General features: G+C 46.8%; 1 pseudogene; it reads right to left on the minus strand.

The window, feature by feature from the left end:
- The window catches only part of LOC146802458 (cis-aconitate decarboxylase-like), a 68,224-nt pseudogene extending 44,138 nt beyond the window's left edge, over positions 1 to 24,086 (minus strand).
- Positions 24,087 to 25,025: the final 939 nt, after the last annotated feature.

Genomic DNA, 25,025 nt, shown 5'->3' on the forward strand with positions numbered 1-25,025 from the left:
AGCACATGCTCAACTGCTAATACACATCTGCTAAATACAGAGTCTGGTCTGTGCAATACATCCAGGACACGTATGCCAGCCAGGTGATACTCCTACGAAAAGCCAGCTACACTCGTTGATTGTCAAGTCTACATGACATGCCCTGAAACGAGCTGTGGGCCAGTGTCAGTGAACAGCCAGAGACATCACAAGAGTGACATACATCCACATATCAGCATTTGAAGGATGTCATCTCATAGAGACAGCTGACGGCAAGCTAGACACACAGATCACATGGAATGTCAAATGTACAGATCACACACATTGCGATGAAGGGGTACACGTGAAAACAGAAAACACAGACATTGAGACGACGCAGATATGTCCTCATGTCAAAATATCAAGTTCGATGCATACAGACACACGTTACGTGGAAATCCACATGTGGCATGGTGTGCGTAGATGTGTGCCATGCCCATCTAGACACAGACACATGTTGGATGCAGCAACAGCAGATGCAGTTGACGGAACACCAACAGCAAGCTCATGGGAACACATAACACACACATGACATAGTCACATCGGTGCACGCTGGTCGTTAAATGTCAGTTGTTAGTGTCCCTGTCCCTGGCATCAGGGGACAGTTGCGGGTGGTGGTCACTGTGCCATACCAGTGATGCTGTGCTTGACACGTTTGTACTACATGCACACATGTGCAAAGTGTGAAGGGGAAGTGTGCCACATAGTGCCCCATCACACATGACATGTGTACACAGGTCATCACACATCAATTGTGCAAATACATGAGGAGACATGTGCAATATCACTGCCTGACACACCAAGGCCCTGCACATGTAGGACAGCAATGACAATGACTTGATGTACATCCTTGTGCGAGTCTGAGACCTCCATTCCTTTTTCGTGTGCGCATCCTATCAACTGTGTAAGCGTGAGAAACGCACCGTACACGTGCTCTGAGGGCGTGTGTACGGTCCGTATCACTAGAGTTGTGTGGCCATAGGAGCACGCGTGGTATGGACCGTACAAGTATGGCCCGTATCACCATAGTAGTGGTGCCGTAGGAGCACGCATGTTACGGACTGTACACACGTACGTGTACTACCAGTGCCTACATGTACGTGTACTACCAGTGCCTACATGTACGTGTAGGCACTGGTAGTACATGTACGTGTAGGCACTGGTAGTACATGTACCCGTACGTGTACTACCAGTGCCTACATGTACGTGTACTACCAGTGCCTACACGTACGTGTAGGCACTGGTAGTACACCTACGGGTACACGTACGTGTACTACCAGTGCCTACACGTACGTGTACTACAAGTGCCTACACGTAAATGTAGGCACTGGTAGTACACGTACGTGTAGGCACTGGTAGTACACGTACCCGTACATGTACTACCAGTGCCAACACGTATGTGTACTACCAGTGCCTACACGTCTGTGTACTACCAGTGCCTACACATACGTGTAGGCACTGGTAGTACACGTACCCGTACATGTACTACCAGTGCCTACACGTACGTGTACTACCAGTGCCTCCACGTACGTGTACTACCATTGCCTACACGTATGTGTACTACCAGTGCCTACACGTACATGTACAACCAGTGTGTACACGTATGTGTAGGCACTGGTAGTACACATACCCGTACGTGTACTACCAGTGCCTACACGTATGTGTACTACCAGTGCCTACACGTCTGTGTACTACCAGTGCCTACACATACGTGTAGGCACTGGTAGTACACGTACCCGTACGTGTACTACCAGTGCCTACACGTACGTGTACTACCAGTGCCTCCACGTACGTGTACGCACTGGTAGTACATGTACGTGTAGGCACTGGAAGTACACGTATGTGTAGGCACTGGTAGTACACGTACCCATACGTGTACTACCAGTGCCTACACATACATGTACTACCAGTGCCTACATGTACGTGTACTACCAGTGCGTACACGTACGTGTAGGCACTGGTAGTACACGTACGTGTAGGCACTGGTAGTACACGTACGGGTATGTGTACTACCAGTGCCTACACATACGTGTACACACTGGTTGTACATGTACGTGTAGGCACTGGTAGTACACATACGTGTAGGCAATGGTAGTACACGTACGGGTATGTGTACTACCAGTGCCTACACATATGTGTACTACCAGTGCCTACACGTATGGGTACTACCAGTGCATACACGTACGTGTAGGCACTGGTAGTACACGTACGTGTAGGCACTGGTAGTACACGCATGGGTATGTGTACTACCAGTGCCTACACGTACGTGTACTACCAGTGTCTCCATGTACGTGTACTGCCAGTGCCTACACGTACGTGTAGGCACTGGTAGTACACGTACCCGTATGTGTACTACCAGTGCCTACACGTACGTACATGTGAAACACACCGTACCTGTGTGTGGATTTGAAAATTACATAGGGGACACATAAGGGACAAGTATTAGGCACTAAATGCATGCTGGTTGTCATGGATACAGAGTTGTCAGTTCACATTTTTCCATCAGGTGTCCTGGAAAAGTCAGTTGGCCACAATATACAATGTTGCAAAGTGGTTGTTGACTTGACATGATGCTCAAAATTTGAACGATGCAAATGCTGTCACTGGTGTATGTGGAAAGGGATTGGAGTAAACGTAAGATGCGAATGAATCTGACCAATCACTATGTACTCCTCCAAATGAATGCCCCTCAGCAAGACAGATATAAGTCAGCCAAAACCCATGAGAGGGCACTTGCCTGCACAACTTTCCTGTTGACAACACTGCTGCTGTGTATGCTTCCTCTGGAACCATGTCAAGGTCTGTGGAGAGGGCCCAGCCATTCACCCAAGAGGAGAATGAGGCATTGCTGGATGTCATCCTCCCACAGTACACCAGCCTGTATGGGAGACCAGGGGAGCAGGTGAGTGCTGACTCCACTAGCTTTGACTGTGCACCTTTTTTGTGACTGTCACTTATGGCATTGTGTCCAGGTGTGACAGACATGCAATGTTGTTTAGAGTGGGTCTCAGGGGGGGGGGGGGGGGGTAATGGCTTATGTCTCCCATGCAGAGCATGATGTAGTTCATGTGTGCACTCCTCACTTGCATTGTGCTTACTGTGACATTCACTGCATAGTGCATGACACATTCAGCCTGGCTAATCCTTTGTGGCATTTTTTGTCTATAGTCCTGAGGTGATTCAGTGGTCCCCCTGGTGTGACAGGTGACTGTACCCACAGATGTGTCTGAGTTGAGTGGAGCTGTGGTGAGAGTGTCCAAGTGATGTGTATGCCCCCTGGACATTGATGTGTGTGAATGTTCCTTGTCATGTGGGTGAGTGTTGCACCACAGCTGTATGGAGGAGGCAACAGCTCTGGCCATCTGATGTGAGAAGTAAGCCGTGCTGTGTGTCTGACTTGCTGAGCTAGCCCCACACCTGTGACACCCCACAGGCAAATGGCACATGTGCAGAGTGAGGTTTGTATCCGCTGTTGCCACTGGCATGTGATTGATCTGTGCCTGTGTGTGTCTGTATACTCTGCTGAGGTTGCGTCAGTGGCCTGAGGCATGTAATTGCTTGGAGGTGCTGTCCATCAGCCTGGTGTTGCTTGTGATGCACAGTGTGTGCCATGTTCATGGAGTGTGTCACACCCCTCATGCCACCTGTGTACTTTATATGCCATGTAGTGCATTGGGGCTTCCACAGAGGCCAATGTCCATATGACAAAGATGCTATTCCTTGGCAGCATCTTATGCCCTGTTCAACATATCAAAGATGTTCAAATGTGTGTCTCTCTGACATGGAGCAGGTGTAGTGATGTTGTCTCACTTTGTCATCCTCACAGGTAACTGCCTACGCAAAGGGGGAGATCTGGAAGCAGGCCGTCAGGGCCGTGAGATCAGTGGAGGGTCGCAGTCAGCGCCTAGCCCAAGTAAGAAAACGGTGGCAGGACATCCGGTGCTGGACCCGGAGGATCGCCCGGGTCCTGCTGAAGAACTCACCTCCACGCCCCCACGGCGGGCGCCGACGCCTGACCCACCAGATGAGGCGTGTCCTGGCGGTGGTCTTCCCTGACATGGATAGGCGGTTACAGGAGACACAGCAGTAAGGCGGGGGTAGGTACATGCGTGTTTGTTGTGTGTCACCAGCTTTTGGAAGTGCTCAGTCGCCTGGATACACTGCCAGGGTTTATATGTGCAGTGCATATCCTGTTCCCCCAAGTCAACCGGTGCTGTTCTTCCTCCCTTCCCCTCCTTGACATGTGTTCCCTGGTCTGTGTGTAATCACTATTGCACATGGTCATCTAGGCTGCCAGTTAATCCAAGTGCACATTGCTTTCTGCATCATGTGTGGGGGTGGTCTGTGAAATGTGTTGGTACCTTGCCTGTGCCCTGTCCTGTTCAGTCATTTGGGGGTCCATATTTGTTGGCACTGATGCTGAGTCTCAACATAGGAGTGTGAGGTTTCAAATTAACAGACTTGCAGCATGCATGACCGATGTTGTGGCCTCAGACATGATGTGCATGGGTGGGAGATATGCATAGTGCCGGGACGGTTGCTCATGTTACTGTCAGATCATTCGAGAACCATGGAGCAGTGTGCCCACTACAGTCCCCTGAGACACCCTTGCCTCGGAATCATGTGTGTCATCCAACACTGTGCCCATTCTCTGTGTGTTCAACATAGGTTGGCCTTTGTGGCATTGTTTCCTGGCCTCATTTGTATTTATCTAAAGTGTGCTACATGTGTCCACAGGACAGGGTGACCCCATTTGGCTTGTGCATCCTCACACTGGGCAGTGCCTGTGTGTCTATTTACAACTATCTGTTGATGGTTGTTTGTCACAAATATGTGTTGGCAGCCTCACGAGGTGATGTGGAGTACATTTTAAAATTCTTGATGCACATTTTAGTAAACCCAGATTAAGAGGTGTAACTTCTTGATCTGTCTCAATCACATTGTCTCAGGTATGGGGGGTTTGTGCGGGCAAGACCTACATGTCCAAACCTTATGTCTCCTTGCCAGGTCTGACCTGTGTGTGATAATTGTCTGGACAGACACTCAACATGCAGTGACCCAGTCATGTTGTGCAGGGTTTAATGTTTGTGCTTTGCAGCATGTGTCAAAAGTTTAAATACATGATTCATGCTCATCCATTTTTGGCACCAGTGTGTGGTCCAGATGCTACGTAGTTTGGTCTTTGTGTGCTGACATCTGTGTGGACATTCTTGCTTGCCATGAGGGTGTCTCCTCAGTGCAGGTGTGCCTTATTCTGACACAATTGCAGGCCCATTAGCTTATGCATTGTCCTGTGTTTGGACATGTGTGCCACTCCACATGACAGGCAGTGGGTCAGATGTGTTGCCAACTGTGTCATCGTGGTACGGATGGCCATGTGACAGCTGGCATGATTCAAGTTGTTAGTCAAGAAGTCTTGAACCTTGGCACTCACTACACTTGTCAACATGTCTTCATGTTTTCAATGCTTGACTTTGATGTTTTGTTGTGAAGGACAATAATGTGCCTGCATGACAGATGTCTCCCAAGGAAGTGCACAAGAAACCACCTTTACACTTTCAGGGGACACGCTGGCACATTTAAAAGAAAGGCACAGTTCGAATAAGACTTTTTTTCAGATTATACATATAAATGTTCCCACAGTGTGGTGGCATTTGGGTAAGTCCTTGGTTGTTGCTGATACCAACTTACGAGTGTCAAGTCATCCAGACCGCCGTGGTGCCATGTATATGTACTTACTGAAACCCTATTTCTTTCTAACAGTGGCTTGTTTGAATAAGGCTGGCAGCTCATACAATGAATTTGTAAATGTAGTTTTGTGTGCACCTCCTTGTGTGACTTCTTTTATACAGGCACATGTGTGTTCTGTTCACAAAGTGGCACATTCACACATTCTAAACATGTATATTGTGTAAAGTGGTGTGATTCCCAAGGGATCACAATGTATTTTGTTTGGGTTTCCAAAGTACTTACAGGTCTCTGAGTGTGGGGACACCTTCAGCATTGAGGTCTGTTATTTAGCCTTGGGTGCACCAATATTGTTTCGTTCACAGTAAACAAGAGGTGGCATGCCTTCATAGTCTTGCTGTGCTCAACTGTTCCCAGACACTAGCTTCTCAGTATATTTCGATATCAAGTTATTTGCTGTTGTGTTCTATTTTTCCTTGTTTCCAAGTGGCATGGTGGGTCAACCAACTGGGGAGTGCAGGGCTTACATATGTGCGGAGTAATCTAGATGTTACTCATGACGCATTGCCTGATATGCACTGTGACCTATTTTGTTTGGACTCATGTGTCAGATGTATACAGGTGACTGATTATTTTCTGTATCTTCACCTTGCCCACAGCATCATCGGAGGACACCGAGGAAGACACCTGCATGGACCTGGAGGAGGGATCCAGCACCGGTGCCACCACTGCTGGCGAGTCTGCGGGAGCAAGTGGCACGGAGGGCGAGGGGAGTCAGGCGGAGGACCTGTCTGGTGGCGACACTGACTACGACGCTGACGGGTCCAAGGCTGAACTCCTCGAGGGGTGGAGGCTGCTACAACACCTGGCAGTAGCACAACATCTGTCACCGCCTCCTCCATTCCCATCACCGCCCTCCCAGTTGCTCTGGTCCCTTCTGTCCTCGCAGGGCACCACCATGTCTCCTTCGTGCCAGGCACCGCACCCCCTGCCCCTGTCACCCCTGCTGCCCTCACTGCAGAGTCTGTGGACATTCAGCGGTAGTTGCAGGTTGGCCAGACATCGATGCTGAATGTCCTCCATGGCCACACCAGACTGCTGACACAGATGGTGTCGTTCATGGAGGGCATGTCAGCAGCGATGTCTGACCAACGGATGTTGCTGAGGTCCATGGACTCTTCACTGACGGCAGCAGTGAGCCTCCTGCAGCGCTTCGTCCCCCCCTACCCCAGCCCCATCCACACTTCCCACTCCCATGCCTGTCCCATGCACACCCAGACATTCCCAAGCACGCACCCCACCAGACACAGGCAGCACACCAACACGTAAGGGCAAGCACACACCTCCTGGCACGCACACTCAGGGGGATAAAGGCACATCCACTGGGTCTGGGGCACACAGGCATACACGCAGCCACAGTCTGAGTCCGCATGCCTCACTATCCAGTCCCTCCAAAGGCACTCCCCTTGGCTCCCCTGAAACACAGTCAGACAAGGAGAGCTACATGTCTGTGCTGGGCCTCAGCCCCACTGGGTCACCAGCCCGCAAACGGGCAAGGCACTTCCTGGGTAGGGGAGTTGAGTCCCCCCTGTCCACCCCCTCCCCCAGTAGCGCTGCACCCCATCCCTCCGACCCCCCCCCTCCTTTGTGCCTGTGGTTTCTTCCAGTGCAGGGGATACTCTGGATGCCCTAGCAGATGTGTGCAGCGCCGAGCTCGCCTCCACCTTTGGCGCTGCCCCACCCCCTGTGGTGGAGGCGTCCGTCCCTGCACCCACCACACCTACCCTTACACCTCCTGTCCCTGAGGTGCCTGGTACTTCCCCACATGATGCCCCCCCCCTCAGTCGACGAACCTGAGGGTTCTAATGTGCAGGCAAGCTAGGGCAGACACGTGCCCATGTGTCCCCCCAAGGACTTCTATTCTGGACTGCCCATTGGCCTTTGTATATAGTGTTCTTGAAAAAAATATTATCTTATGCTGATCAAAGCATTTTCTTTTTACTTTGAACACTATTGCATTTCAGGTATTGATGTTGGTGCTGATGCTCCAGGAGTTGGGATTGTGGTAATGTGTTATGTTTCTGGCAAAGGATCTTTGGTCGTGTGTGTTATTTGTTTTTTGAGACATTGTACCAAGGAGTGTCCCTTCCTCCGTGGCACCTGACATCTTCCCTGCAGAGAGTTGCACAACTGTTGTGCTGACCTGTGTATACATTCCCTTTGTTGGTGGCGGATCCCTTCAACTATGGCCATGCCTGCTCAGCAATGTCTCCGGCTGCATCGTCTGTGCCATCCTTGCTAGTCACTGTACTTGTGTATTGAGTATGTTGCCATGCCTTCATGGAGAAAGTCTCCCTTTTCCGCACTATGCATGTGTGTGTAATCCCAGCCTAGCACACATATGGTACTTGTTCTGCAGGGTATTTGGGCACCTGACTCACAATTGTGGGCATTGTATCTGTGGGAACTCCACCCTACTCCTTCCATGAGAGACAACATCTTGGTGGCTGTCCCAGCACCTGTACATTCCTATCAGGCCTGGGATGTGCGTGACAGTGTGTGTTCCCTTTGGCTCTTTTAGTTTAGTGGGCAGTGACATGAGTATACAGTCTTGTGGCATGATCTCAGTATGTGTATTGTGCTGCATCCGCCAGGGGTGGGTATGCATGTGTCATTTGTCCTCACACCCACATGTGGTGTATCATGCAGTGGGGGAAAGACATCCATTCTCCTGGGAGTGGGACACTGCTGTCAGTGATGTGTTGTTATGGCACTATCAACATAGTCGAAAATTAGGGATGCGTACATACACCCATGGAGTTGTGGTCATCTGATAATGATGTACACACCCCCATGTCTCTGTCCACTGCTGGGAGTGATAAGCACCCACCTCCATGTCTCTGTCCACTGCTGGATGTGATAGGCACCCACCCCTCACATGACTCTGTCCACTGCTGGGAGTGATAGGCACCCACCCCTCACATGTCTCTGTCCACTGCTGGTATTCCTCTGCACCCACCCCTCACATGTCTCTGTCCACTGCTGGGAGTGATAGGCACCCACCCTTCACATGTCTCTGTCCACTGCTGGTATTCCTCTGCACTCACCCCTCACATGTCTCTGTCCACTGTTGGGAGTGATAGGCACCCACCCCTCACATGTCTCTGTCCACTGCTGGTATTCCTCTGCACCCACCCCTCACATGTCTCTGTCCACTGCTGGGAGTGATAGGCACCCACCCCCATGTCTCTGTCCACTGCTGGGAGTGATAGGCACCCACCCCTCACATGTCTCTGTCCACAGCTGGGAGTGATAGGCATCCACCCCTCACATGTCTCTGTCCACTGCTGAGAGTGATAGGCACCCACCCCTCACATGTCTCTGTCCACTGCTGGTATTCCTCTGCACCCACCCCTCACATGTCTCTGTCCACTGCTGGGAGTGATAGGCACCCACCCCTCACATGTCTCTGTCCACTGCTGGGAGTGATAGGCACCCACCCCTCACATGTCCCTGTCCACTGCTGGGAGTGATAGGCCCCCACCCCTCACATGTCTCTATCCACTGCTGGTATTCCTCTGCACCCACCCCTCACACGTCTCTGTCCACTGCTGGTATTCCTCTGCACCCACCCCTCACATTTCTCTGTCCACTGCTGGGAGTGATAGGCACCCCCCCCCATGTCTCTGTCCACTGCTGGGAGTGATAGGCACCCACCCCTCACATGTCTCTGTCCACTGCTGGGAGTGATAGGCACCCACCCCTCACATGTCTCTGTCCACTGCTGGGAGTGATAGGCACCCACCCCTCACATGTCTCTGTCCACTGCTGGGAGTGATAGGCATCCACCCCTCACATGTCTCTGTCCACTGCTGGTATTCCTCTGCACCCACACCTCACATGTGTTTGTCCACTGCTGGGAATCCTAGGCAGCCACCCACCCACCCACCCGCACCCTTGGTGCAGTACACTGCTGTCCTGGGCATACACACACCCCAATATACTGGTTATATGCTGCACCAGACCCTCAGCCAACATTAGTGGCGTGTGTACGCCTTGTATCACAAATGTACTGGTGCCCTAGGGATACGGGTGATGCGGTCCGTGCCCCCGCATTCATAGGTTGCGTACGGTCCGTACCACTATTGTAGTGGTGATGTCGGGGTACGCGTGGTACGGACCGTACCCACGCTCTGAGGACGTGGGTATGGTCCGTACCACGTGTACCCCTACATCACCACTACAATGGTGGTACGAACCATACCCATGCTCTGAGGGCGTGGGTACGGTCCGTACCATGCGTACCCCTACATCACCACTACAATGGTGGTACGGACTGTACCCACGCTCTGAGGGCGTGGGTACGGTCCGTACCACGCGTACCCCTACAATGGGGGTACGGACCGTACACACGGACTCAGAGCGTGGGTACGGTCGTACCACCATTGTAGTGGTGATGTAGGGGTACGCGTGGTACGGACCATACCCACGCCCTCAGAGCGTGGGTACGGTCCGTACCACCATGGTAGTGGTGATGTAGGGGTACGCGCGGTACGGACCGTACCCACGCCCTCAGAGCGTGGGAACGGTCCGTACCACCATTGTAGTGGTGATGTCGGGGTACACGTGATACGGACCATATCCACGCTCTGAGGGCGTGGGTACGGTCTGTACCACGCGTACCCCTACATCACCACTACAATGGTGGAACGGACCGTACCCACGCCCTCAGAGCATGGGTACGGTCCGTCCCACCATTGTAGTGGTGATGGGTACGCGTCCACGTCCACTTCCGTTGTTGCGGTACGCAAGGATTGGTGGACACGCCCCCCGAAGTGACCAGACCCTGAAGGTAATGTATGTACAGTATATAGTATTTTTTACATTGGGTAGGGGTTATGTTCCTGCCCCTCACCCCCCCCTTTGCCCCTGGGTGTTGTTCTGACCTTCTGCGGCGTGCGCGGCGGTTTCGGTGCACCAGGTCGTAGGCTAGGAGGGCCGGGATGACACGTATGATGGGTTCCATGGCTGTCCGTCGCGTACCGGTGCTCCTTCTTCGCGTCGTCCTCAATTTCCCGGGAGTTTTTGGCTGCCGTAAAAATGAGCCGTGCGTAGTGACGTAGGCACGAATCGTACTTGCTGGTCCGTAAAACGCTGCCTGACTCCATCCGGACGTCATGTAAGCGATGTCCCGGATCAGAATTGTGGGTATTTTTTAGCCGCAAGTATTTTTTTACGAATCGTACGGAAATGGTATTTCTGTACGAATCGTACTTGCTGCTTTGTAAGGAGGATTTCCTGGGTACAAGTCGTATGGAGAATACGCTCCGTACGACCATTCATACCCGGGTTTTACAGGATCGGAATCGGCACCATAATGTTAAATACATATCACAAATGCCTACAAATATTATATGAAATAAAATATAAAAATATTTTTCAAACAAATATTTTTAGTTACAAATTATTTATAAACAAAAACATTATTACTTACATTTATTTTATTTACATCTTACCCTATAACACCACACAATTCACAACCCACATCTAAAGTAAAAATAAAATGAACTTTCATAATTAACATAATTAATTATCAATTAAATAAATATTATTCATTAAAAAACAAATTAAAACACTTAAAAAATTAATAGATCTCCCATCCTTTACCCCTATAAACCCCCGAACCCACACCTAAAATGTATTACACAATTCCCATATTTAATTTTCAAGCAATGAAATATTAACAACTAATTTTTAATTAATTAAAAACTAAATTACTTCCCACCCTTTACACCTATAAACATCACAACCCACACCTAAAAATAATGACACAATTTCTATATTTAATTTATTTTCAATTAAATCATTAATATTAATTAACAACTAATTAATAATTAAATAAAAATAAATTACTTCCCACCTTTTACCCTTATAAACACCATAACCTGCACCTAAAATTAATTACATGATTTCCATATTTAATTTTCAATTAATTAATTAACAACAAATCAATAAATATTTAAAAATAAATTACGCCCCACAATTATCACTATAAAATCACAATTAAATAAATATTAATAAATAAAAATATATAATTAATTTATTATGATTAAATTACTTCCTACCCTATTCCCCTATAAATCCACAACCCCCATGGAACTAAGAAACACAAAGGTGCCGATTACGATCCTGGAAAAACCGGGTACGAACCGTCGGTCGGAGCGTTTTCTCCGTCCGACTCGTACCCGGTTGTAAAACTGTACAAACATGGAAGTACGATTCGCACGGAAACACCATTTCCGTACGAATCGTAAAAAACACCGTCCGACGAAAATATACATACGAATGTGATCCGGGAATGCTCCAACGTGACGTCGGGACGCTGTCAGGCAGCGTTTCACGACCCAGGAAGTACGATTCGAACCGACAGCAGACCGGACGGCAATATTTTCACGGCACCCAAAAAGTGCCGGAAAAGCGAAGTACGCCGCGAAACAACCAGAATAGGGGGCCCGGTACGCGCCGTACCCCCCCCCCCAGCCCCTGTGAGTACGCGCCGTACCCCCCCAGCCCCCGTGAGTACGCGCCGATCCCCCGTGTATGTACACCCGTGTACATGTCGAACCCCCCGTGTATGTACACCCGTGTACGTTCGAGTCGTACCCCCGTGTATGTACACCCGTGTATGTACGAGTCGTACCCCCACCCGTGTATGTACGAGTCGAACCCCCACCTGTGTATGTACACCCGTGTATGTACGAGTCGTACCCCCACCCGTGTATGTACACCTGTGTACGTGTCGAACCGCCCGTGTATGTACACCCGTGTACGTGTCGAACCCCCATGTATGTACACCCGTGTACGTGTCGAACCCCCGTGTATGTACACCCGTGTACGTTCGAGTCGTACCCCCACCCGTGTATGTACGGTGCGTACCCCCAGCGCTAAGTGCGGGGGTACGCACCGTACATACACAGGTGGGGGTACGACTCGAACGTACACGGGTGTACATACACGGGGGGGTTCGACATGTACACGGTGTACATACACGGGTGGGGGTACGACTCAAACGTACACAGGTGTGCATACACGGGGGGGTTCAACACGTACACGGGTGTAAATACACGGGTGGGGGTATGACTCGAACGTACACGGGTGTACATACACGGGGGTTCGACACGTACACGGGTGTACATACACGGGGGTTTGACATGTACACGGGTGTACATACACGGGTGGGGGTACGACTCGAACGTACACGGGTGTACATACACGGGGGTTCGACACGTACACGGGTGTACATACACGGGGGTTCGACACGTACACAGGTGTACATACACGGGGGGTTCGACGCGTACTCACGGGGGCTGGGGGGGTGGTTAGGCGCGTACATACGGGGGCTGGGGGGGGTTCGGCGCGTACTCACGGGGGCGGGGGGGTTCGGCGCATACTCACGGGGGCTGGGGGGGGTTCGGCACATATGTGGGCACATGTCTCCATGGTTGCAATGGGAGTTCGGTGCGGACGGTGTTTTTTCCATACGGTTGTGACATCGGACGCACGGGATGGATCGTACTTGCGCGGTCGGACTTCAATTTTCACGTTTGTACGGTAAATCGTCCGAGGACGTGTCGGACACATTTTCCGACCCGAGGACGTGTGGCGAATTATTCCCAATGCGATTCGTACTGACTTTTTCCCATGCGAATCGTACTTGGCAGTTTGGACGGCACTTGTACGATTCGTACGGTAAAAAGACCGGATACGAGTCGTACGGGGAATTTTTTTACAGGATCGTAATCGGCACCAAAATGTAATTAAAATTGAATTGATAACTACTAAAAATGTAACACAAATTTAAAAAACATAAACAATACACATACATCACATACATTTAAAATATATACTAAAATACATAACACTAATTAAAATATTTATATTTTAAACCACTATATTCCTGCAAACGATAATATTGACTTCTATGTTTTTAAACATTATTTCTTACCTTCAAATCAATATTCTTGACCACGATATTCTTGCTGTCGATATTTCTCACTGACGATATTTAGGACTCACTATTCCGGTAGTTCGAAATTTCCAACTCAATATTTTGTCTGTACACCAAATCTAAATAGACATATCGCAACCTCACTGTCCTGAAGGTGACAGAGTACTATTGGTCAGCAGAGGAGTCTGTTGCATCGGTAGTGGTGAGCCGTGTATGCGACGGTAAACACGGATGGATATTCAGCCTGCATGCATCAAAATAGGGCGGGCTGGATTCCGTCAGCTTGGCGGAGTACTTTTAAACTCTGCCACAGATGGACAATGGTAGTCCTGCCAAGATCTAAATCATGCCATAAGTATTAATGTTTTTCTCCACTTTTAATTAAGCCAATTTTTCCTTAATGTTTTATGAAGCATGTTTCTTCACTTTAAATTCATCCCGTTTAAACAAATGACTGTATTTTTCTGTCATAAATATGGCACTGAGCCTACAGGCCTGTGAGAGTGTAATGCTTGCTATGTGTATATGTGACACTTGGAAATGGGAGAACATTTAAATGATGAAATTGAAGAATCCATATAAACATAAAATTAATTCTTAAGTTTTATTTTCTCCCATTTCAAAGTGTCACCTTTACACACACCTGACATGTTGTTCCCAGTTGGCTGGTAGACATGGTGCCATATTTATTCCTGAAAAATACAGTTATTATTTTAAGTCGGAGAGATGTGAAGCCCAGTAAAATGTTCCCATATTATGAATATGTTTGCAGAAAATTTTTTGCGCTTTAAATGTATCCAATTAAAAAAAAGTGGTTGTATGTTTTTGTTATACATGTAATTGTGCCACATATGGCAAAAGGTATGTTATGTGTCACAAGTGCAGACAAAACAGGCTCTCAGAAACACAAATATCCCATTCATATGCACACATGTTCATTAATTCTAAAAGACCACGTTTTCACTGGCGCACATTGCAGCCCCATCATAGTGACCCTAGTCAAAGTATTTTGTTCAAACCATAGTATCTGGCTCTATGGACATTATACTTAAGGTCAATGAAGTTGGGCGCGCGGTATCTGGTAACAATGCATGAGTTGATTGGCCTTCCGTAGCTCGCCGTGATTTTCACTGATAAAAAGTAGCTCTCACTACAGAAAAGATTGGAGACTCCTGGCTAACTACCTGTATTGTTCGGTTATGTGTCTAAAAGAGAGAGTTTAATACTGATGTCCATGCTGCAACTGTTCTGTGTATGTTGGATAGGTTTGTCCACCAAGTACATTTGATGAATCTCTTCTGTCAGTGAGGGAAACGCACTAATACTGCTGTTCAGTGATTATTCTGTGTGAAAGGACATCGGCCTACTGCTGCTGTTTAGTGCTATAACTGAATACTGAGAAATCTTTTTCACTATACAAAACACAATGCTATTCTAATTGTCAATGAGTGTATATTTTGTCAGTGATCAGGAAACAGGCATCAGGTTTCAGAGACAAAGGGGGTGATTAGAATGGCGGGCGGATTCAAGTCCGCCCGCCACCCTAGCGGTAACGGGACTGCCCCGCTGCAATGCGGCGGTCTCACCATCCCAATTATGATGCAACCGCCACCACGGTGGTCGCATCAGGCATTTTAACATTGCGGCGAGGGCTGCTGGCTGCAACACCCACCGCAATGGTAAAATGCCATGTTGTGCATTGCCATGCACAACGTGGCAGGCACCGGGCAGTGCCTGCCACCTTGTGCATGGCAATGTAGGGGGGTACCATAGGTACCCCCAAAGTGCAACCCCCCATGTCCCCACCCCCCCAAAGCAAATCCCCGCGAGCTTTTCCATGGCGGCATCGCCGCCATGGAAAGGCCTTTACATCCCAACATCATAATATGGATGCCTCGCCACCATATATATGCCCCAGATCCGTCCGGCTGGCAATCGTAACAATTGCCGACTAGCGGAAAAGCAGCAGACAGACTTTCCGTCCGCCGCGTTACCCACCACCATTGTAATCTGGGGGTAGGTAAATCAGGTTGCAATCCACCTGCTATCGTAATCAGCCCCTAAGAGTCTTTTCAAAGGTAAAGTTTCAAATTAAAGCATTTACAAGTCATACTGATTATTTATGTGTTTAAGCAGTCAATGGGATTTCTATGTGATCTCAGAATATATATTTTAAAGCGTCAGGGACAGGAGCGAAGAGGGAGGAGACCTGCTTCCACCAGGTTCTCGTAAACGTTAGGAGGTATGAAAAGCTCACCTCCTCACTTAAAATCTGTAAACCCAGACAGTTGTCCCTTGCAAAACTCCATTTGGTACAATTATATAAAATTGCTGCTATTAGTACTTAGGAATTAGGGCCCAGATTTATCAAAGGTTTTGCGTACCCCTTGCGCCATGCAAGGCTATGCAAAACCTAAAATGACATTCGCCAAGCCACGCAAGGCCACCATGAGTGGAGTGCAGGTGTTCTCGCATATTCATCCATGAATTTTGATGCATTCCCAGATGTACCATGGGTGGTATTTATTTAATATTTATTTAAGAGATTTATATAGCGCTGGCCAGACCCGAACATATCGGAGCGCTTTACATCATGATCACTCACAAGATACATAGACATACTGGTATGTACAATGGCTCCAGACTTATCATAATAATATCGTATAGATCGCACAATGACACTCGCAGGGTATGTTATCACAATAGTATGTAAACGGCCTTGATGTCAGAGAGAGCACAGCGACTCGTGACGGGATTGGACTGGGGGGTATAGGTAATAGTGAGGTAGAGTTCTTAATGTCAAAGTGTCTTGTGAGCTGTTGTGGGCCTGCTTCGACGGTTATGTCGTAGCTATCCATACCAGATAGATCGTTTGAGGAAGAGTTCTTTGAGCAGCCTTTTGAATTGTAGGTAGGAGGGGTTGGTCCTGATGTGGATATGGGGTTCCAGATTTTGGTAGCATTTCCTGTGAAGGATCGGGATGTGGTTTTTTGTTTGCGAGTTCTTGGAGGGATAAGGAGTAGGGTGTTGGTACTTCTTAGGCTTCCTGTCTGACCGGCCTTTTGGAGTTTTTGCGGCCAGGTAGGCGGGTTTGCCTGTGTGCAGCACTTTGTACGTGAGGCAGGCGGTTCTGAAGTTGGCCCGCATTTTGTTTGGGAGCCATTTGAGCTCACTGAGCGCGGGGGAGATGTGTTCATATTTCTTTACTCCAGTGACCATTCTGGCTGCTGCGTTCAGAGTTGATCTGAGGGGAGCTAGGTAGATTTAGCTGATCCTGTGAGAGTTGCAATCCCGTAGTCCAGTCTGGACAGCACTAGGGATTGAGTAGCTTGTCTGAGGTTGTTCTGAGGGATGAAGGTTTTTACTTTGTTGAGTAGTTTCAGGTTGAGGAAGGCATTCTTTGCGGTGATCTTGATGTGTTTGTTCATGTCTAATTTGGGGTCCAGGGTGATTCCTAGCGATTTTGCAGAGTCGGCTAAGGTAAGGTTGTAGTTGAGCGCATCGATTAGTTTTAGCCATTCTGAGATTATTTTTTTTTTCCATCATTGGAGATTAGGAGGATTTCTGTCTTGCCTTGATTGAGTTTTAGTTGGTTGCATGATAGCCAGTGTTGGACTTCTCTTAGAGTGCCGTTCACTCTCTGAATGTCTTCAATAGAAGAGGTTTCCAGGTAGATCTGGGTATCGTCTGCATAGAGGTGGAAGGGAATGTTGGATTTTTTCAGTATGGTGGTGAGGGGTTCCATGTATATGTTGAAAAGTTGCGGGGAGAGTACTGATCCTAGGGGGACGCCCCTGCTAACTGGGAGAGGGTCCGATGAGAAGTCTTTGATTTTTATACTTTGGGTGCGGTTCTGTAGTAACGAGGTGAACCATTGTAGTACCATCTGTTCAGCTCCAGCCCTTTCTTGAAGTGCCTTGATGAGTAGTTTATGGTCAACCATATCAAAGGCTGCCGAGAGGTCCAGGAGTATGAGTAAGCAGCATTGTCCAGTATTAAGAGATTTGTGCATATCATCTATTATGTTTAGGATCACTGTCTCTGTACTGCATCCTTTTCTGAAACCTGATTAGTGAGGGTCTAGGAAGTTGGTGTTGTCTAGGTGTTGGGTGAGTTGGAGGAGAACACATCTTTCCAGGAGTTTCGCTAGGAGAGGGAGGTTGGACACAGGTCTGAAGTTGTTTAGATCGTTTGAGTCTGCGCCCATTTTTTTCAGTAGAGGTGTGACTAGGCCGCTTTTGAGACAGTCCGGCATGACTCCAGTACTCAAGGGGCTGTTTATGATCTTGGTCCAGTACGGGGCTAGTGAGAGTTTGAGTTTTTTGGCCAGTTGGGCCGGTATGGGATTCAGTGTGCTGAGGGTTTGGAGGTGGAAATCATTTTGATGACCTCTGCATCGGAGATGGGGTTGAAAGAGTTCCATAGGTTAGGGGGGTGCTTGAGTATGGGATCATCTTTTGTCTCTGTGGGAGAATTGCTGTTAGGGGGACTGCTTTGTACGTCCAAGGAGAGTTCTATCTTGGTGATTTTGTCGTTGAAAAAATTGGCAAAGTTGTCACACAGGTCTTTGGAGGCCACAACTTGAGTCAAAGGGGGCTTGGAGGTTTGTTGTCTGATAAGATTGAAAAGTTCTCTCGGTCTATTTTTTGTTTTGCGTTGCCAAGGGCATTGCGAAAGAAGTACGCTTTTTCATTCATTATGTGGTTTTTGTATTTCCTTCGTACTGATTTGAGTCTCGTTTGAAGGATTGATGACGGGTTTTTTTTGCTAGCATCTGTCTGTCGCTCTTAGTTCTCTTCTTTGGGAGTTAATGTCTGTGTTGAACCATCAGGTACACCTGGGAAAGCGTCACAATGAGACGCCTTCCCAGAGGAGGCATAACAAGGAGAAATATTTTCATTTCTCCTCATTTGTTCCTCTTTCTACAGGTACTGTATTCTGCAGCACACATACAAAGAGGAAAAAGTCTCTAGAGACTGTTTTTGTGCAGGAAGGTATCCCATTCTTTTTTTTTTTTGGTATATGTTTATTGAGAAGTACATGTCAGTTTATAAACAATACATAAAAAAGGAGTATAAACAAATCAAATTATGGCCACATAATAAATTACTATGAAATGTTACCTTCTCAGATTTTTAAATATAAAAGGATAATACAGATATCAAAAGATACAATAGTTGAGGTACTCATAAAACCTGGAAAGGAAGAAATAGGAAAGGTGGACTAGGGAGGAGATGATAAAGATAGTATACAGTATGTAGTAAACCATGTATTATAGATAGTTGGAAGACAGTAGCGATAATATCATACAAATTCAATTCAAAATTCAAATAGACTTTATTCGGATTTCAAAAAACCATCCATAAAAGCACAAAAACAAAATTTAAAATACACATTTGATGCTACAATTTGGGGCCACAGCTTGTAACGTATAAAATATAATTTATAAAAACAACAATGAAAACACAATTGACCTTCTTGCCAAACTATGCATAAGACCATCATACATACAATATATAGAGGTATGCAAAAAGAAAAATAACTATAGATTTTATAAAGGCAAGACAAATACAGTACATTAAGTTGTGCAACTCATGCTTTAAAGTGCAAAATGCATGTCTTGACAAAATTAATCAATTTTCAGAGACCTGCGTGAGCGTACAATAGCGTTAAGAAAGCTACTAACTCTAAAAATTAATTCGTCTGATCCCAACATTAAAAAGTGTCTATAAGCATAGTTGTGGTCAGTTAAGTCATATTTCCTACAGTAGGCCTTGTAAATTTCATGTAAAAACCACAGCCAAAAATGAAATGGATCATGCTCTGGGTTCCACCATGGTCACAAGGAAAATATAATTTTCCCAAGTTTTTAGTGTAACCCAGTGGAAAGCAGATAAGATTTATAATGCTCCTGTCCCTGAATCTAAATAATAGAGTCCTATTCCACCTGCCCAATTTTTTACATAGATAGGGCTGGGGTGATATCGGGAATTCGATATATGGTTCCCGAATTAATAAGTAGTTAATTGTAGATTGTTTCACGGAGTCTACTCTTTCTCTCTCGTTGTGAAAATACTGATAGAGTGCCCTTCTCACCAGATTTTTGTGGGAGCCGTCAATCTGGTCGGGGTGTGTAAAAAGATGACCATAGTTGACACTCACAAGGCTCTTTTCTACAGCATTTATCCATGGGATTGAACCAACGTTCTCACTTTTCAAACAATCTATAATAATCTCACGGGACAGGGAAGCTGCCGGGTTTTGCCAAATCCTTAACCAAAATAATGCAGGTCTAGCTCTTATAAAGTCCTCAACATAATGCAGTTTTAGTTCATTATGACATACAATGGTCGGTGCACTAATAACTCCCCCCAAAATCTTCCGACAGAATCTGTTCTCTTCTCTCTGCAGTTCTGAGCAGTTCGAGAACCCCCAGACTTCTGCGCCGTATGTTCCAGTTGGGAGACATTGAGTCCGGTAAATTTGTAACAAACTGGAAACCACATCGGCCTGACGTGGTTGACGGAGAGTGGTGACAGAATTAATCGATTTGGAGAGTTTATTTCTCCCCATCGCGACATGAGGTTGCCATGAGCCGCTATTAGAAAATAGCAGACCCAGGTAGGGGAAAGTGCAAGTGCTTTTTAAAATGTTTTGACCTATCGCAATCTTTGAGATTTTATAATTTTTAGGGCCGCAGGTCATTATAAAGGATTTGCTAAAATTAGTGCACAAACCTAAATCAGACATATAATTGACAAATCCCGATATTAAAATACGCAGGGCATTCGGGGTGCGGCCCATAAGGACCGCATCATCCGCGTAGAGTAACGCCGGGATGGGTTTCTTATTAATAATAGGTACATCCTTTGTCAAATTACATAAAGAATGGGTTAATTCATTGATGTATAGTATAAAAAGCAAAGGGGCCAAGACGCAGCCCTGTCTCACCCCCTTGCCAATTAAAATCTCGTTTGAAACCTCGCCTTCATTGTTTATTCGGACTCTGGCTTTCAAATTGCGATGGAGGTTGGCCAAAAAATGGACTAAGGATTCGTCTAAACCATAATTTAAAAGAATGGACCATAAGCGGGAGCGGTTAACAAAATCAAATGCTGAGCTTAAGTCCATAAAACCAAAATACAAAGGGGATTGTTTAGCTCTCGTGTATTTGGCCATTATAAGATTAAGATTCAAACATTGTTCCACCGTGCCAAGCCTGCTCCTAAAGCCTAGCTGGCAGCGGTGGATAATAGAGTTTTCATCTGCCCAGGTACTAATTTTATCAAATAGAACCCTACCAAGGACCTTCAGGGTGTTATCGATCAAAGATATTGGTCGATAGCACCCTGGGTCCAACCTATTTCCCTTTTTAAAAATAGGTACAATAGTACTACTAGACCATGTCGAGGGGATGGATTTCTTACTCAAATTGTTGAAAAAGTTACAGAGTAAGGGGGCCCAAAAGCTTGTATTCGATTTTATCTGGTCGATGGACAAGCCATCCGGACCAGGGACCTTATTGCCAGCACTATTGGCAATTGCTTCCTCCACCTCCTCTAATGTTCTGACTATGGTACTATCGGGGAAATTATCCTCAATAGGGTCTCCAACTGCAGCATAAAGCTTTGAGAAATGGGTAACCCATGAATCTCCTGTAATGTTGCAGTTTATCGGGGTAATATTACTTCCCAGGGTTCTCAAATTCTTTACATCTCTCCAGAACCCAGTTGAATCTTTTAGGGCAGCAGTTTTAGTGAGATTGTCCCAATGGCTTATTAAAAGCTCCTCAGTTCTAACTTTTAATACGTGTTTATATTTTGAACGTAGTGAACTGACAAGGGACACGTCGCGAGGTTTGGCTTCCAAGGCCTTTCTAAGTTCTCTATTAGCCCTTGAACAATTGTTCTCAAACCATCTTTGTTTATTTATATTCTGTTCTTTTAACCCCTTCGGTGCTCATGACGGAACGGTTCCGTCATGAGCGTCGGTTGAGCTGTGCTCATGACGGAACCGTTCCGTCATGACCACGCCCGCGCAAGAAACGGTCAGCACCGCGGGGGAATCCGCGCCGCATCGAAGGGGTTAATGGTCTGGAGATTGCCCTTTTTATAACTATGCATAAATCACAGAAGGACTTCGTTATATCGGTACCACCGGGTGTTAAGCAGTTAGAGATCAACAAAGGATTGTTCCTGATCACATTAGTTAGGATCTCTCGATTGTCAATCCCTCTCCAAACAATCCTAAGCCTATCTGTAGATACAGTAATATTTTGGGCTCCAACCTCATGTCGACCTGCAGATTTTTTAATAGATTTGAGATGGATTACTATTGGCAGATGATCACTATATGTGCTACTAACAACCTCGGATTTAAGTAGGACTTCGCTAAGGAGGGAGGAGGTAAACATATAATCAATCGTGGTTGAACTACCACGGCCAATATAAGTGGCGGCCGGTACCTTTCCCTCGGAGGTTCCACTATAGCCCATAACATCGTCTAGGTCCCTACTATGTAATAGGTCCAATAATTCAGAACCTCGTCTACAGGGCGGAGATATAGGATAAATGTGGGCAGTAAAATCTCCGCCAACACAAATGCCATCAAATTGGCCAAACTTTTCTCCATTCGCAACTTCATCAATAAAATTAAACAATTCTAAAAAGGTGGGATTAGGATGGTTAACGAAATCATTGTTGTAAAAGTTTATAAAACAGATCTTTAACCTTGCAACATATTTCACGGCTATCAGGTGTTTACTGACCACATGTAAAGGTTCAATTTTCACATCCTTAGAAATTTTTGCCCAGATAGATAGACCACCCCTTGGGCGCCCCAAAGCAGGAGATGGTACAATAAAATTATGACAAAAGAAACCCTCCAGTAATTAAGCGCATGTGCACCATGTTTCTTGCAACATTACCACATCAAAATTACTTATCCAGGTAACCCATTCTTTAATTTTCATCTTACCTGGAAGCCCGGCAATATTCCAACTAATGATACTTAAGGTATCAGTAGATGGAATGGTGGTAGGAAAAGGAAGGGCAATGGGAGGGTCGGGGCATACTACGTGTGATGGTACTAATCCATCTGGACAAGGTGTATAGGTACATGTAGGATTTGCCGTTTCCAGAGGCACTATGATGGTGATCTTATCCGATGTAATAGGAGGTATTAATAGTGGTCAATCTAGACTTCCTAAATCAGATAGGGCAGAAAATCTGTTAGATAAGGGAATGGTATTAGAAACCACTTGGAATGGTCTATGAGGGGGCCTATAAAAATAGCCCAATGGGTGGAGGGTTATTGCAGTAAATAAACTAACATGGTTGTTATGTATGTCCATGAAAAATCTTACGGAGTTCGGATGTCTAAAATTGATCACTATGCAGTCCCCACTAATGTTTTTATGTTGTTGACCCACCGAACTTACCCGACGAGTTGATATAATCTCATTTGAGATGTCCCATCTTGCCCCTTTGTGTTTAGTCAGCCAATCGATACATTTATTATGTAATTGTACCCATGACTCACTTTGGCCTTCTTTAAGGGCTGGCACACCTGCTAACACTAGAACATATGGGCAGGCTTCTGGGGGTAAGTGGAGTGACGGCCCTAAATTATTAGTGGTTCTATTTCTTACTGGTGCACCTCCGCTAATGCGTGTGTTGTCCAAAGTATTGCCTATCCTATCTGTTAAGGTGGCTAGCGGGGTAATAGTAGCCTTTGCATCCATGCTTATAGTTCTAGTCGTTACTGTTCCAGCTACTCCAGAAGGATCATGATTTGGGCCCGTGGTCTGTACAGGTGGGGTATTGCCCAAGGAGCTGCTAGATGAAACATTTTTAACAACAATTGGGCCTTTGGTGTTACTATGGCTAAGGTCAGCAGCAGCGGTCAAATCCCTCTCCCTCAGACCATTACATAGTGATTCTAATTTATTCATAATTTTCTCGCCCCGAACGGCATCTACGCTAATAATGCCTTTCCTTTTGGTTTCCTCTTTTTTAACAAGGTTTTCAATTTTATCCAATCTCTTAAAAACAGTATTAAATTGTTTAGCTATTTGAATTTCAACTTGTTTAAAAATAGTATCAACGATAGTTTCTATCAAATTGCCATTAAGTTTAGATTGGGTATTTCGATCGAGAAACTCAGTCTGTGTGCTGACTGAGTTTTCAGTGCTTTCATTATGTGGCATAGAGGCCCCACAGATGCCTTTATCCAGGACTGGAAACTCTGATCTACTGGTAAAAACGAAGAGTCTTTCAGTTTCTTCATCCAATGGTAAAGGTGAAGATGATAAATCCTCTATGGCGCCTGATGTGACTGTTTCACAGTCTTTCTCTTTATCTTTATTCCACATGCTCTGTGGGGTAGGTTGGTTTCTGCAACGACTTAATTGTTTCCTTTTATTTATGATACATTTCACTGGGCCTCTCTTACGTTTCTCCCTTGTTGTTTTGTTGGAGCGTGGCATTTTATCTAGTTCAGGCTCCACTAAACAGTCAGTAGCAGGAATAGACGTCAAATTAGTTATGTCAATAATAGGGGTTGCAATGTCAATTTGAACTGTTGGTTTAATAACCATTACTGAGGGGGAGAGGGGGAGACCCAGATTAGATAAACCCTTTGGAGATTGGGAACATGGCGAAGTGATGGTGGGAAATCCAAAGGACAATCTACGCTCAGTGTCGGCAATCTCATTGGTGACCATAGTAAGGGCGTTGGCCAACAATGTATCGATCGATGTAGGCAACTCAATAGGGACCACAGTGTCAGCGCGTATGGTCTTAGTCGTACGTTTACCCATATTGTAGGTAATTACCTTTACAGCCCGAGGACGCAAGAGGGGTGGCCCAGCCCTGCCTCTTCGTCCCGCGACGCGGAGGGAGCCTCTGCTTATGTAGCGCCTCCGGGCGCGGAACTGGGCGGAAGGAGATCCGGAAAGCAAAGGATGCCGGGAGCTGTAGTTCCCCCCCACTGCGGCCAGCGAAGGAAGGTGGCGGCGAGGGGAACACACAGCGTCAGTGTCCCGTCGCAGCCTGGTGGTCCAGTGGTCTTTGCCAGGTAGGTCCCGCTGTTAAATGCACAAGAAATGGTCCCCCCGCTCCACCGAGGGAGCCTCTGCTTATGTAGCGCCTCCGGGCGCGGAACTGGGCGGAAGGAGATCCGGAAAGCAAAGGATGCCGGGAGCTGTAGTTCCCCCCCACTGCGGCCAGCGAAGGAAGGTGGCGGCGAGGGGAACACACAGCGTCAGCGTCCCGTCGCAGCCTGGTGGTCCAGTGGTCTTTGCCAGGTAGGT

The sequence above is a fragment of the Triturus cristatus genome, chromosome 8 (genome assembly GCF_964204655.1).
Source record: "Triturus cristatus chromosome 8, aTriCri1.1, whole genome shotgun sequence".
In the NCBI taxonomy this organism is placed as follows: Eukaryota; Metazoa; Chordata; class Amphibia; order Caudata; family Salamandridae; genus Triturus; species Triturus cristatus.